Raw genomic sequence first — 10730 nt, forward strand, 5'->3', positions numbered from 1 at the left:
CAACTGGGCATCCTGCACTTCAATTCTGACACTAATCAGATTTAGGGTCAGATCCCACAGGCCAGGGGCTCAGTCCCACAAGACTACTCTCACTTCAGACACCAATCACAAGTCCAGATGTCACCTGTACGTCTTACTGAATGACTGAATCAGAAGTTCCCATGATCCTCTCCATTAGTTGCATCATTTGCTAGAATGGCTACAGATCTGTGGAAAACACTTAGGTTTACTAGTTTATTATACAATAAAGGAAACAGATAGTGATGATGTTAGCAAGATGGTGAAATATGTGGTCACCTGCTCATATCCCCCCACAACAGTAAGAATTCTGCACTTATCCATTGGCAAAAGTCTCTCTCTGGGAGCCTTGGGATTCATGTAGGAGGTTATGAAACCCTTGTGGATCCCAAGACCTAAGAGGGTTGTTTTGAAAGCAGTGACCCATATCTAGGTTGTAGACCCAGCAGTCATCTTGCTTCAGACTTGGAAACAACCCAAGTCCCATAGAGCTTGGCTACTAACCTGTTTGGCCTTGGCCCTACTACCAAAATCATCCTCCGAGGGGTCCCAGTAGCGTCATGCAAACTAGTGCCTCAGCAAACATGCCTGTCTGGCTGCCAGAAGCTCCCGCTTCTCCTCAGCACTGCTGTCCAGTAGCAACGGGAACGAGGACAAAGGCAAGCTGAAAGTGGAGCCAAGGTGGCCACACCTGGAACTGGCAATCCATGGGGACAGATAAGGTTGAGAGTGTGTCTCAAAGGCCATATGGGGTGAATCCAAGCCTCAGAAGGATGTCCAGGCATGCTCCCAATGGGCAATGAGGATCCCCAAGAAAGGGAAGGACAAGCAAAGCACAACTGGGACCACAGGAGGGGCCTGTGCTGGAGTCCAAGCCCCGTTCAGGGATTCCAGTCAGAGGAGCCAAGAGGTGCAAAGTGCAAAACACCCCAAACCCCACACCGGATCACTACCCACCACCTGGCCTGCACCCAGTCAACTGCCAGTCCCTTTTGCTCTGTGAAATTCCTAACAGCCAATGGTTCCGTGCTGAGAGGTAGTTCCAGTCAGGAACAGAGAAATGGGAGATCACTTAACAATGAGGAAGGATGTGCAGAGGAAATGAAACACAGCCTAGATTAGAAGGCAAAGGCCAGCCATGGCTGACTACCTCTCATCCTTTGGGAATCATGCAGTCATCTGACGGAATAGGAGGACCAAAAGTTTCCCTGTTGGTGGGAGCTACGAGCACCCACGGTTCAAGAATTATCACAGCTACCTAGTCATTAGGAAATGTGGGTGTTGAGGAGGAAACACTCATGACATGGATCTTCAGAAAGGTCATCCTCAACTAACTGGGAAAAGTTTGTTGTAGAGAATGTAGAGCCAGACCAAGGAAACCCTAGGCCCATGAGAAACATGGAAGGCAGGAAAAGAGAGGACAGAGAAGAGGCCAGAGCCCGCGCAGGATCAATCCATCCCACTTGCATGTGGCTCCGGGAATGAGGGCCCAACCTGGAAGCTGGCCAGAAAGGCCACAATTTGCAGTCCAAATATTCTCCTCACATTCATGTCTTCTTCCACCAGCACCAGGCCATGGTGTGGACAGGTTATGCAGTGAAGAGGAAGGGGAGAATGAGTTGGAACCAGCTTCTCTGACATCTATCTGCACCTGTCCTGCTGGTGTAGTTGTGGGACCTCCTCCCCACCTCATCAGACTGTATCCTCACCCCTGTCTCACCTTATTTCTGCACACATCATTTCTTTTTGACCCGGAATGGAACTGAAAGATTGAGTGCCCACCTGACATCCTTAAGCTCCTGCCCTGCCAGCAACGGAATTTGAAGTGGGCTCAAGGGGATCCTGAGGACAGGACAGCTAGCGTCCAGCCCTGGATGTGCCGCAGGACCATGGGCCCTTAGGAGGCGTCTGTTCTTGGGTGTGCTGTGCTCATCTTCTTTCTAGAAGAGTGGCTCCTCGGGGTGGGGAGATGATTTGGACCCCTGTGGGTTGGAGCCAGCCCCCCACTTCTCCGAGGCTTCAGGAACTACAAGCAAAACAAAGGACGTGGGGCCCCGCAGCCCAAGCGGAGCCACAGAGTGAGGAGCATCAGAAGGTAGGTGGACTTGAGAGAAACCGCGCTCCAGCGCACGAGTCACATTTGTTTCACAAGAAACCACACACACACACACACACACACAGAAAGAAACACACACAGAGACATCCAGCACTCGCACAGAAACACACAGCCAGGCAGCTCCTGAGGCTGCGTGGTTCTGCTCTCTGCCAGGAAGCCCCTCCGGGGAGAGAGCAGCCCTCAGGCACATAGGCAGGCCGTATGTCCAAATCCCGGGGGGGACGACTTTCAAGGAGATTCACCCCTAAACTATCTAGGCAGGCCTGATACATCATAGGGATCCTTAGGGATCCTGTGGTGCATTCTTGGGGCCCTGCTTGACGTTTCTTCGGCCTAGTTCGGCCCTGCCAGTCTCCAAGGATTGTGGGATCACCGCGCTGATCCCCCAGAGAGGAGAGACATCAGCCCAACTCTACACACTGCCACAGAGGGCTCCTGATCTGCCAAGCCTCTGGGACCCGTGCCCAGGCAATGGTGGTGGTCCCTGGGAGGCCAGCCCTGGCTCAGAGCTTGCCCTGGTGCCTCGCGTTTGGTGCATGCGCATTGTCGTGGTCGGCTCGCGCGCGCTGCAATGTCAGGGCTGTCAGGCTGCAGCCCCAGGAAAATGCTAGGGATGGACCGGCGGCGGCTTGGGGGAGGAGGCTGCTTGCGACAAGCAGCGCAGGACCCTAAGAGTCCTGACCTCAGGGCCTCCTTAAGCCGACTTCGTGTTCGGATCCCGGTGGAGGGGGAGGCGCTTCAGACCGTGAGGTGGGCACTCGGTACTGCTCTTCTGCTCCGATTCCGGATTGGAAGGTATAGGCAGAAATCGGGTCCCATGGGGCTGGTTATTCAGTCTGGTGAGGTGTGAAGGGGGTCGCTGGGGCACACAAACAGCTGAGACCCCAGGGGAGGGAGTCAGCTGAAAATTCCCCGTTTCATGAGCTCACTGCCTCCCTTCAACCTGGGCCTCCCAGGGCACCGTCCTGGTCTCAAAGCTCAAGGAATCCTGCTGCTCAGCACTGCTGTCCTAAAAAGGCAGGAACGATTTTCCGTTTTGGCTGGCTGAAGGAAAGACGGCTTGAGAAGTACCTACTCAATGGAGGGGTGGGGGTGAAGCGTACTTTGCAGAAACCTCTCGCCTCCTCCAGTAGGCCTCCCTGAATGGGCTTGTTCTCCGGCATAGGCCCTCTCCTGGTTCCCAGGTGTGATTTGCTTTTCCTTGGCTTTCTTCGGAAGGTCCCCATAGCCCCCTGAGCGCATGCCAGGACATCACTGTTAGTCTCCACATCACCCCAAACGACCTTGGAGATACACGCTCACTACATCTGCTCATAGGGGACGCCAGTGCCACGTGTGGTCGCATTTGCTCCACCTCAAACTCACCCCTGGCCCTGTTGGCACTGGTCCCAGAAAGCAGTGTCGGGATAGAGGAGCCCCTGGATTTTGGAAACCAGAGAAGGCCATTGCTCCGGCCAAGGAGAAGGGAGGCAGTGGGCTGATGAGTCAATGAACTTTAAGCTGACACCATGGCTTGAGGCCTGTGGGACCGTTCTGTGCCCCAGAGAGGCCCTCCCCGCCTCACCAGATTGTAACCCCATTCCTGCTCAACGGGTGGGATCCAAAATCAGATCCAAATGGGAGTCCGGAGATTCCATCTGTCCCCTGAAGCTGGGATCCCGCGCTGCTTCTCCGTGACTCTGCATGAGGTTTTTTCATCCTGGTCGGTGACCTCCTCAAATCCGGGCATCCGGAGACAATCATGTCAACCACGTTGAGAGGTCAGGCAAAAGCTTTGACACGGATGCACTGCCACGGAGTGATTGTGATCGGCAAGCCTCAGGGACCCATTCCCCAGACGATGGAGGGGATCATTAAGACGTGAGAACCTGCTCACGCCACGAGCATGCACATTGGCAAGGCCGACAGGCGCTTGGCTCCTGTAATCCCGTCAGTGGCCCCTTTAAAAAATAGTGAGCGGGGGCTGCTGTGGACGAAGTGACAGGCAGTGAGAGGCGAGTAAGGCGCATTAGCCAGGTCTACATGGGCCCGGCTCCTAAACATCAGGCTGCGACCCCTTTAAAAAATGTGCTTAAGTGTGGTGTGGTCGTCCTGATCTTGGACAAGAGGCCTATCAGGATGGGGAGGAGAATTCAACTCCTGCGGGACCCACGATGCTCCCCATGTTGCCCAGGCTTTCACAAAATGCAAAGTGGAACGGCAGGGAAAACTGACAACGGGCCGCAAGAGCCAGTAAAAGACGCAAAAAGAGGCTCAACAAAGACAGGCTTACAAGAAAGAAACAGCACTCCGGTGCACAAGACATTTTCGTCCCAACACACACACACGCAAACGGGCGCACAGACAAAGAAAGTAAGAAAGAGACAGAAACAGAGACAGAGATGGAAGAGAGAATGGGAGACACACACACACACACACACACACACACACACACACACAGACATATAGCAGTGGCACAGAAGCACACCCCCCTCAGGCAACCCCTGAGGCTGCGGGGCTCTGCTCTCCAGGAGAACGACTCTCGGGTGAGAGAGCAGCCCACGGGCACATAGGCAGACCTGTCCTCGAGGTCACGGGGGGGCATGACTTTCTGGGAGACTCACTCGAACGCCGTCCCGGCAGGCCTGAAGCTGGGATGCCGAGCTGCTTCCCCCAGACTCCGCCTGTGGCTTCATCATCCTGGTCGGACCTCCACCACTCTTGGCATCTGGAGACCATCCTGTTGACACCCTGGAGAGGTCAGGCCGGAGCCTCAGGGCCCCGACACCCAAGCACTGCAATGTAGAGCTCCTGCTTTGCCAAGCCTCAGGGACTGGTTTCTTAGGCAACCGTGGGAATCACTGTGACGAGAATCCGCTCGCGCCTCACGCATGCGCATTGGCTAGGCCAACTGGCGCTCCGCTCCTGGAAGTCAGGCTGCGGCCCCTTTAAATAATGGCAGCGGCGCGGTGGTAGGAGGGCAGGTGGATCCAAGGTCGAGGAGGGGGCTTCGTTGAGAGAGGCGGCTGCGGGCGCCCCAGGGCTGGACCCCCAGGAGTCCTGTCCTCAAGACCTCCTTGTGCCGACTTCTACCGGTGGAGGAGGAGCTTCAGGGCGCCTGCTAGGGTCTCAGGACTCCTCTTCAGATTTTGGATCTCGCCAAGTAAGCAGGGATGAGCTCACCTCATCTGGTGAGGCGGGCAGGGCCTCGCTGGGGCACAGAAAGATCCATGAGCCTCAAGGCGTGGTGTCGGCTGAAAATTCACTGACACAGGAGCCCTCTGCCTCCCTCGCCCCTGGGAGGAGCAATGGCCTGTTCCGCTTCCAAAGCCCTGGGGCTCCTGCAAGAAGACACCGCTTTCTAGTACACGTGCAAACAGGAACAGGGGCGAGTCCAAGGTGGAGCCAATGCGACCACACGTGGCACTGGCGTCCCCCAGAGCAGATGGGGTGAGTGTGTGTCACCAAGGCCATATGGGGCGATGGCGAGATGAACAATGGTGTCCAGGTATGTGCCTGGTGGAAGGGGGGCACAGGTGACCTCCCCAACAACGTCAAGGAAAAGCAAAGCACACCTGGGAACCAGGAGAGGGCCTGTGCCTGAATCCAAGCCACATTTTGCTACACCTGCTGGAGGAGCGGAGAGGTTTCTGCAAAGTTCACTTCACCCCCACCTCTCCAATGCCTAGGTAGCCCCGACACAACCTCCCATGCACCCAGCCCCAGCCCAATCCCTCTGGCTCCCTGACATTCATGGCAGCCAAAATATTCAGTTCTGGGAGGCAGTCCACCCAGGAGCTCAGAAGAGGATGTCCCTCAAGAATGAAACATGAAGTGAAGAGGAAACGCGACACCGCCTTTCCTAGAAGCCAAGGCCAGCCACGGTTGCCTACCACTCATTCTAGGCCAACCACGCAGCCATCCCATGAAACGTGGAGACCAAGGGAGCTTCCCTGTCTGAGACAGGTATGGATGCCCAGAGCTCCAGGATCATCAAACCTGCCCAATCCACCAGAAACGGGTTTGGAGAGAGAAACAATCATGACACGGATCACCACTTTCTCCCTGTTGGACTGGGAAGTGATCTTTGTTGAAGACATTGAACCAGAACAAGAAGCATCTAGGCCCCTCAGAAACAGGGCAGACAGAGCAAGAGGGAGGACAGAGCAGAGGCGAGAGCCCAGGCAGGATACAGCACAGTGCCACCGCCACAGGCTGAGGGGAGGAGTGCCAAACAGGTGACTTGTCCAGAGAGGCCAGGGGTTTTTGCCATGTCCCATTCCCAGCTTCTTGAAGATTGTATCGTGGTGTGGCTTCATTTTTCAGAGAAGAGCCGTGAGGAGACAGAACCATCTTCTTTGACGTTTGTCTGCTCCCCTCCTGCAGGACAGTGAGCTCCTGTGAGGCTTTTGTCCTTGGCTGGAGTGTGGTCGTCTTGATCCTAGAAAAGAGGCCGCTCAGGATGGAGATGAGATTTCAGTTCCTCCAGGACCGACGCCTCTCCTCACGTCGTCGAGGCCTTTAGAAACCCAAAGTGGAACTGCCGCGAAACCGATTGACAACCGGCAACATGTCCCAGGCAGAGACGCAGCAAGAGGCGCACCAAAGACAGGCCGATATGCAAGAAATCGCTTTTTGATGCACAGGGCACATTCATTCAACACACACACGCACACCGGCACACACACTCACAGACAGAGAGAGAGAAACAGAGTGACAGAGAGAGAAGAGAGAATGGGAGACACACACACACAGACATAGAGCAGTGGCACAGAAACACATATCCCCAGGCAACCCCTGAGGCTGCGGGGTTCTGCTCTTTGCGAGAACGATTCTCAAGTGAGAGAGCAGCCCACAGGCACACAAGCAGACATGTCGTCGAGATCACGGGGGGCATGACTTTTGGGGAGACTCACTTGAACACCGTCCCGGCAGTTGAGGCTGGGATGCGGCACTGCTTCTGCCAGACTCCGCCAATGGTTTCCTCATCCTGGTCCGCCCTCCGCGACTCCTGGCATCCAGAGACCGTCCTTTCGACCCCATGGAGAGGTCAGGCCGGAGTCTCGGAGCCCGGACACCCAAGCACTGCCACGGAGGGCTCCTGCTTTGCCAAGCCTCAGGGACTGGTTTCTCAGGCAACTGTGGGAATCACTGTGACGGGATAATCCTCTCGCGCCTCAGGCATGCGCATTGCCTAGGCCGACTCGCGCTCAGCTCCTGGAACACAGGCTGAGGCCCCCTTGAACAATGGCGGCGGCAGTAGGGGCTCCTGCTGCAGCGCGGTGGTGGCTGAATCCGGGATCAAGTAGGGGGCGGCGAGGGAGTGGGGGCTGCGGGCGCCCTAGGGCCGGACTCGCAGGAGTCCTGTCCTCAGGGCCTCCTTGAGCCAACTTCTACCAGTGGAAGAGGAGGTTCAGGGCGCCTGCTGGGGTCTCAGTACTGCTCTTCAGATCCGATTTTGGATCCCACCAGCTGACCAGGGATGGGCTCACCTCATCTGGTGAGGCAGGCAGGGCCTCGCTGGGGCACAGAAAGATCCCATGGGCCTCAAGGCATGGTGTCAGCTGAAAATTCACTGAAACAAGAGCCCTCTGCCTCCCTCCTCCCTGGGAGGTGCAGTGGCCTGCCCCACTTGCCAAAGTCCTGGGGCTGCTGTGTGCCGCCACCGCTTTCCAGGAGACATGCAAACAAGAACAGAGGCGAGTCCGAGGTGGAGCCAGTGTGACCAAACGTGGCACTGGCGTCCCCCAGAGCAGATGGGGTGAGTGTGTGTCACCGAGGCCATATGGGGCGATGGCGAGACGAACACTGGTGTCCAGGCATATGCCCGGTGGAAGGGGGGCACAGGTGACCTCCCCAACGATGCCGAGGAAAAGCAAAGCACAGCTGGGAACCAGAAGAGGCCCTGTGCGTAAGTCCAAGCCACATTTTGGGGAGCCTGCTGGAGGAGCGGAGAGGTTTCTGTAACGATCACTCCACCCCCATCCCTCCACCGCCTAGGTAGCCCTAACGCAACCTCCCATGCACCCAGCCCCAGCCCAGTCCCTTTGGCTCCCTGACATTATTGGCAGCCAAAAGATTCAGTTCTGGGAGGCAGTCCACCCAGGAGCAGAGGAAGCAGATGTCCCTTAAGAATGAGACAGGAAATGCAGAGGAAATGTGACACCGCCTCTCTTGAAGCCAAGGCCAGCCACGGTCGCCTACCATTCATTCTAGGGAAACTACGCAGCCATCAGGTGAAACATGGAGACCAAGGGAGCTTCCCTGTCTGAGACAGGTATGGATGCCCAGAGCTCCAGGATCTTCACACATGCCCAATCCACCAGAAACAGGTTTGCAGAGGGAAACAATCATGACATGGATCTCCTTGAAGTTTCTCCCTGATGGACTGGAAAGTGTTCTTTGTTGAAGACATTGAGCCAGACCAAGAAGCATCTGCGCCCCTCAGAAACGGGAGACACAGCAAGAGGGAGGACAGAGCAGAGGCCAGAGGCCAGAGCCCAGGCAGGATACAGCACAGTGCCACCGCAACGGGCACCCGGGGAGGAGTGCCAAACAGGTGACTTGTCCAGAAAGGCCAGTGTTCCAGTGACAGGGATCCTTGCCATGTCCTGTTCCCAGCTTCTTCTTTAAGCCTGTGTCGTGGTGTGGCTTCATTTGTCAGAGAAGAGTCTCGCGGACTTACAACCATCGTCTTTGACGTCGGTCTGCTCCCCTCCCTCAGGACAGTGAGCTCTTCTGATGCTTTTGTCCTTGGCTGGGGTGTGGTCTTGATCCTAGAAAAGCTGCCACTCAGGCTGGGGATGAGATTTCAATTCCTCTGGGTCCGAAGCATCTCCACATGACCCAGGCAGAGACGCAGAAAGAGGCTCACCAAAGACAGGCCGACATGCAAGAAATTGCCCTTTGGAGCACAGGGCACATTCGTGACAACACACTCACACGGGCACACACACAGAGAAAGAGGGAAACAGAGGGAGACAGAGAGAGAAGAAAGTGAGACACACACACACTACACACACACACAGCAGTGGTACACAAACATCCCCCCCTGCCCGCCCCAGGCAACTCCTGAGGCTGTGGGGTTCCGCTCTCTGTGAGAACGACCCTTGGGTGAGAGAGTAGCCTACAGGCACACAGGCAGACCTGTCCTCGAATTGACAGGGGCACGACTTTTGGGGACACTCACCCGCACACCGTCCGGGCAGGCCTGAGGCAGGGATGCCGTACTGCTTCCCCTAGACTCCGCCTGTGGTTTCTTCATCCTGCTCTGCCCTCTGCGACTCCTGGCATTCGGAGAACGTCCTGTCGTTCTGTCGACCTCCTGGAGAGGTGAGGCCGGAGCCTCGAAGCCTCGACACCGACGCACTGCCGCGGAGGGCTCCTGCTTTCCCAAGCCTCAGGGACTGGTTTCTTAGGCAACCGTGGGGGTCATTGTGAACTGGGAAACAGCCGGCGCCTCGCGCATGCGCATTGGCTTGTCCGTCCCGTGCTCTGCTCCCGGAAGTCACGCAGAGGCTTCTTTAAACAATGGTGGCGGCGCGGCGGCCTCGGGGTTGGGGGAGGGGATGCACTTGCTGCAGTCACGGCGGCGGCTACAGCGGGAGTCCAGTAGGAGGGCGCTGTGGAAGAGAGGGCTACGGGTGCCCCAGAGCGGGACCCCAGGAGTCCTGTCCTCATGACCTCCTTGAGTCGACTTCTACCGGTGGAGAAGGAGCTTCAAGGCGCAGGCTTGGGTCTCCGCCGGGGGTTAAAGCAACTCCATCTTGGATGCTAATCTACCATGTTGACTCTTGATTAGCCCCAGTTCCAGGAACACCTTAAATGTACTTTCATGTACTTACCTTAAATTCTCCCCCTTAGGTCAAACAACCTTGATGTTTGCTCACAAACCATACTTATTATAGTCCTGCCCTTAGGCAAATTCCCTATGGTATATAAAGCCAGGAACTTTGGGGTAATTGTGCAGGGATACACCATCTTGCAGCTGCATGCGACATGACTTCTGTTCCTAGTCTTTATTAAATGGTTCTGAGATGCTGGGTGTGGTGGCTCACGCCTGTCATCCCAGCACTTTGGGAGGCCGAGGTGGGCGGATCACCTGAGGGCAGGAGTTGGAGACCAGCCTGGCCAACATGGTGAAAACCCATTGAAGGGGTGGGTTGCCCCTCCACACCTGTGGGTGTTTCTTGTAAGGTGGAACCAGAGACTTGGAAAAGAAAAAGACACAAAGTATAGAGAAAGAAATAAGGGGACCCAGGGAACCGGCGTTCAGCATATGGAGGATCCCGCCAGCCTCTGAGTTCCCTTAGTATTTATTGATCATTATTGGGTGTTTCTCCGAGAGGGGGATGTGTCAGGGTCACAAGACAATTGTGGGGAGAGGGTCAGCAGACAAACACGTGAACAAAAGTCTTTGCATCATAGACAAGGTAAAGAATCAAGTGCTGTGCTTTTAGATATGCATACACATAAACATCTCAATGCTTTACAAAGCAGTATTGCTGCCCGCATGTCCCACCTCCAGCTTTAAGGCGGTTTTTCCCTATCTGAGTAGATGGAACGTACAATCGGGTTTTATACCGAGACATTCCATTGCCCAGGGAAGGGCAGGAGA

General features: G+C 55.8%; 1 protein-coding gene across 2 annotated transcripts in view; it reads right to left on the minus strand.

Annotated features, from left to right (window-relative positions):
• ZNF420 (zinc finger protein 420) overlaps nt 1-9529 on the minus strand; it is a 126181-nt gene extending 116652 nt beyond the window's left edge. For both annotated transcript variants that reach the window (XM_054673361.2, XM_016935764.4), the window contains exon 1: nt 9303-9529. The gene's annotated coding sequence lies outside the window, so the exon portion shown is untranslated. The remainder of the gene's footprint in view (nt 1-9302) is intronic.
• Nucleotides 9530-10730: the final 1201 nt, after the last annotated feature.

This window comes from Pan troglodytes, chromosome 20 (assembly GCF_028858775.2).
Source record: "Pan troglodytes isolate AG18354 chromosome 20, NHGRI_mPanTro3-v2.0_pri, whole genome shotgun sequence".
NCBI lineage: Eukaryota > Metazoa > Chordata > Mammalia > Primates > Hominidae > Pan > Pan troglodytes.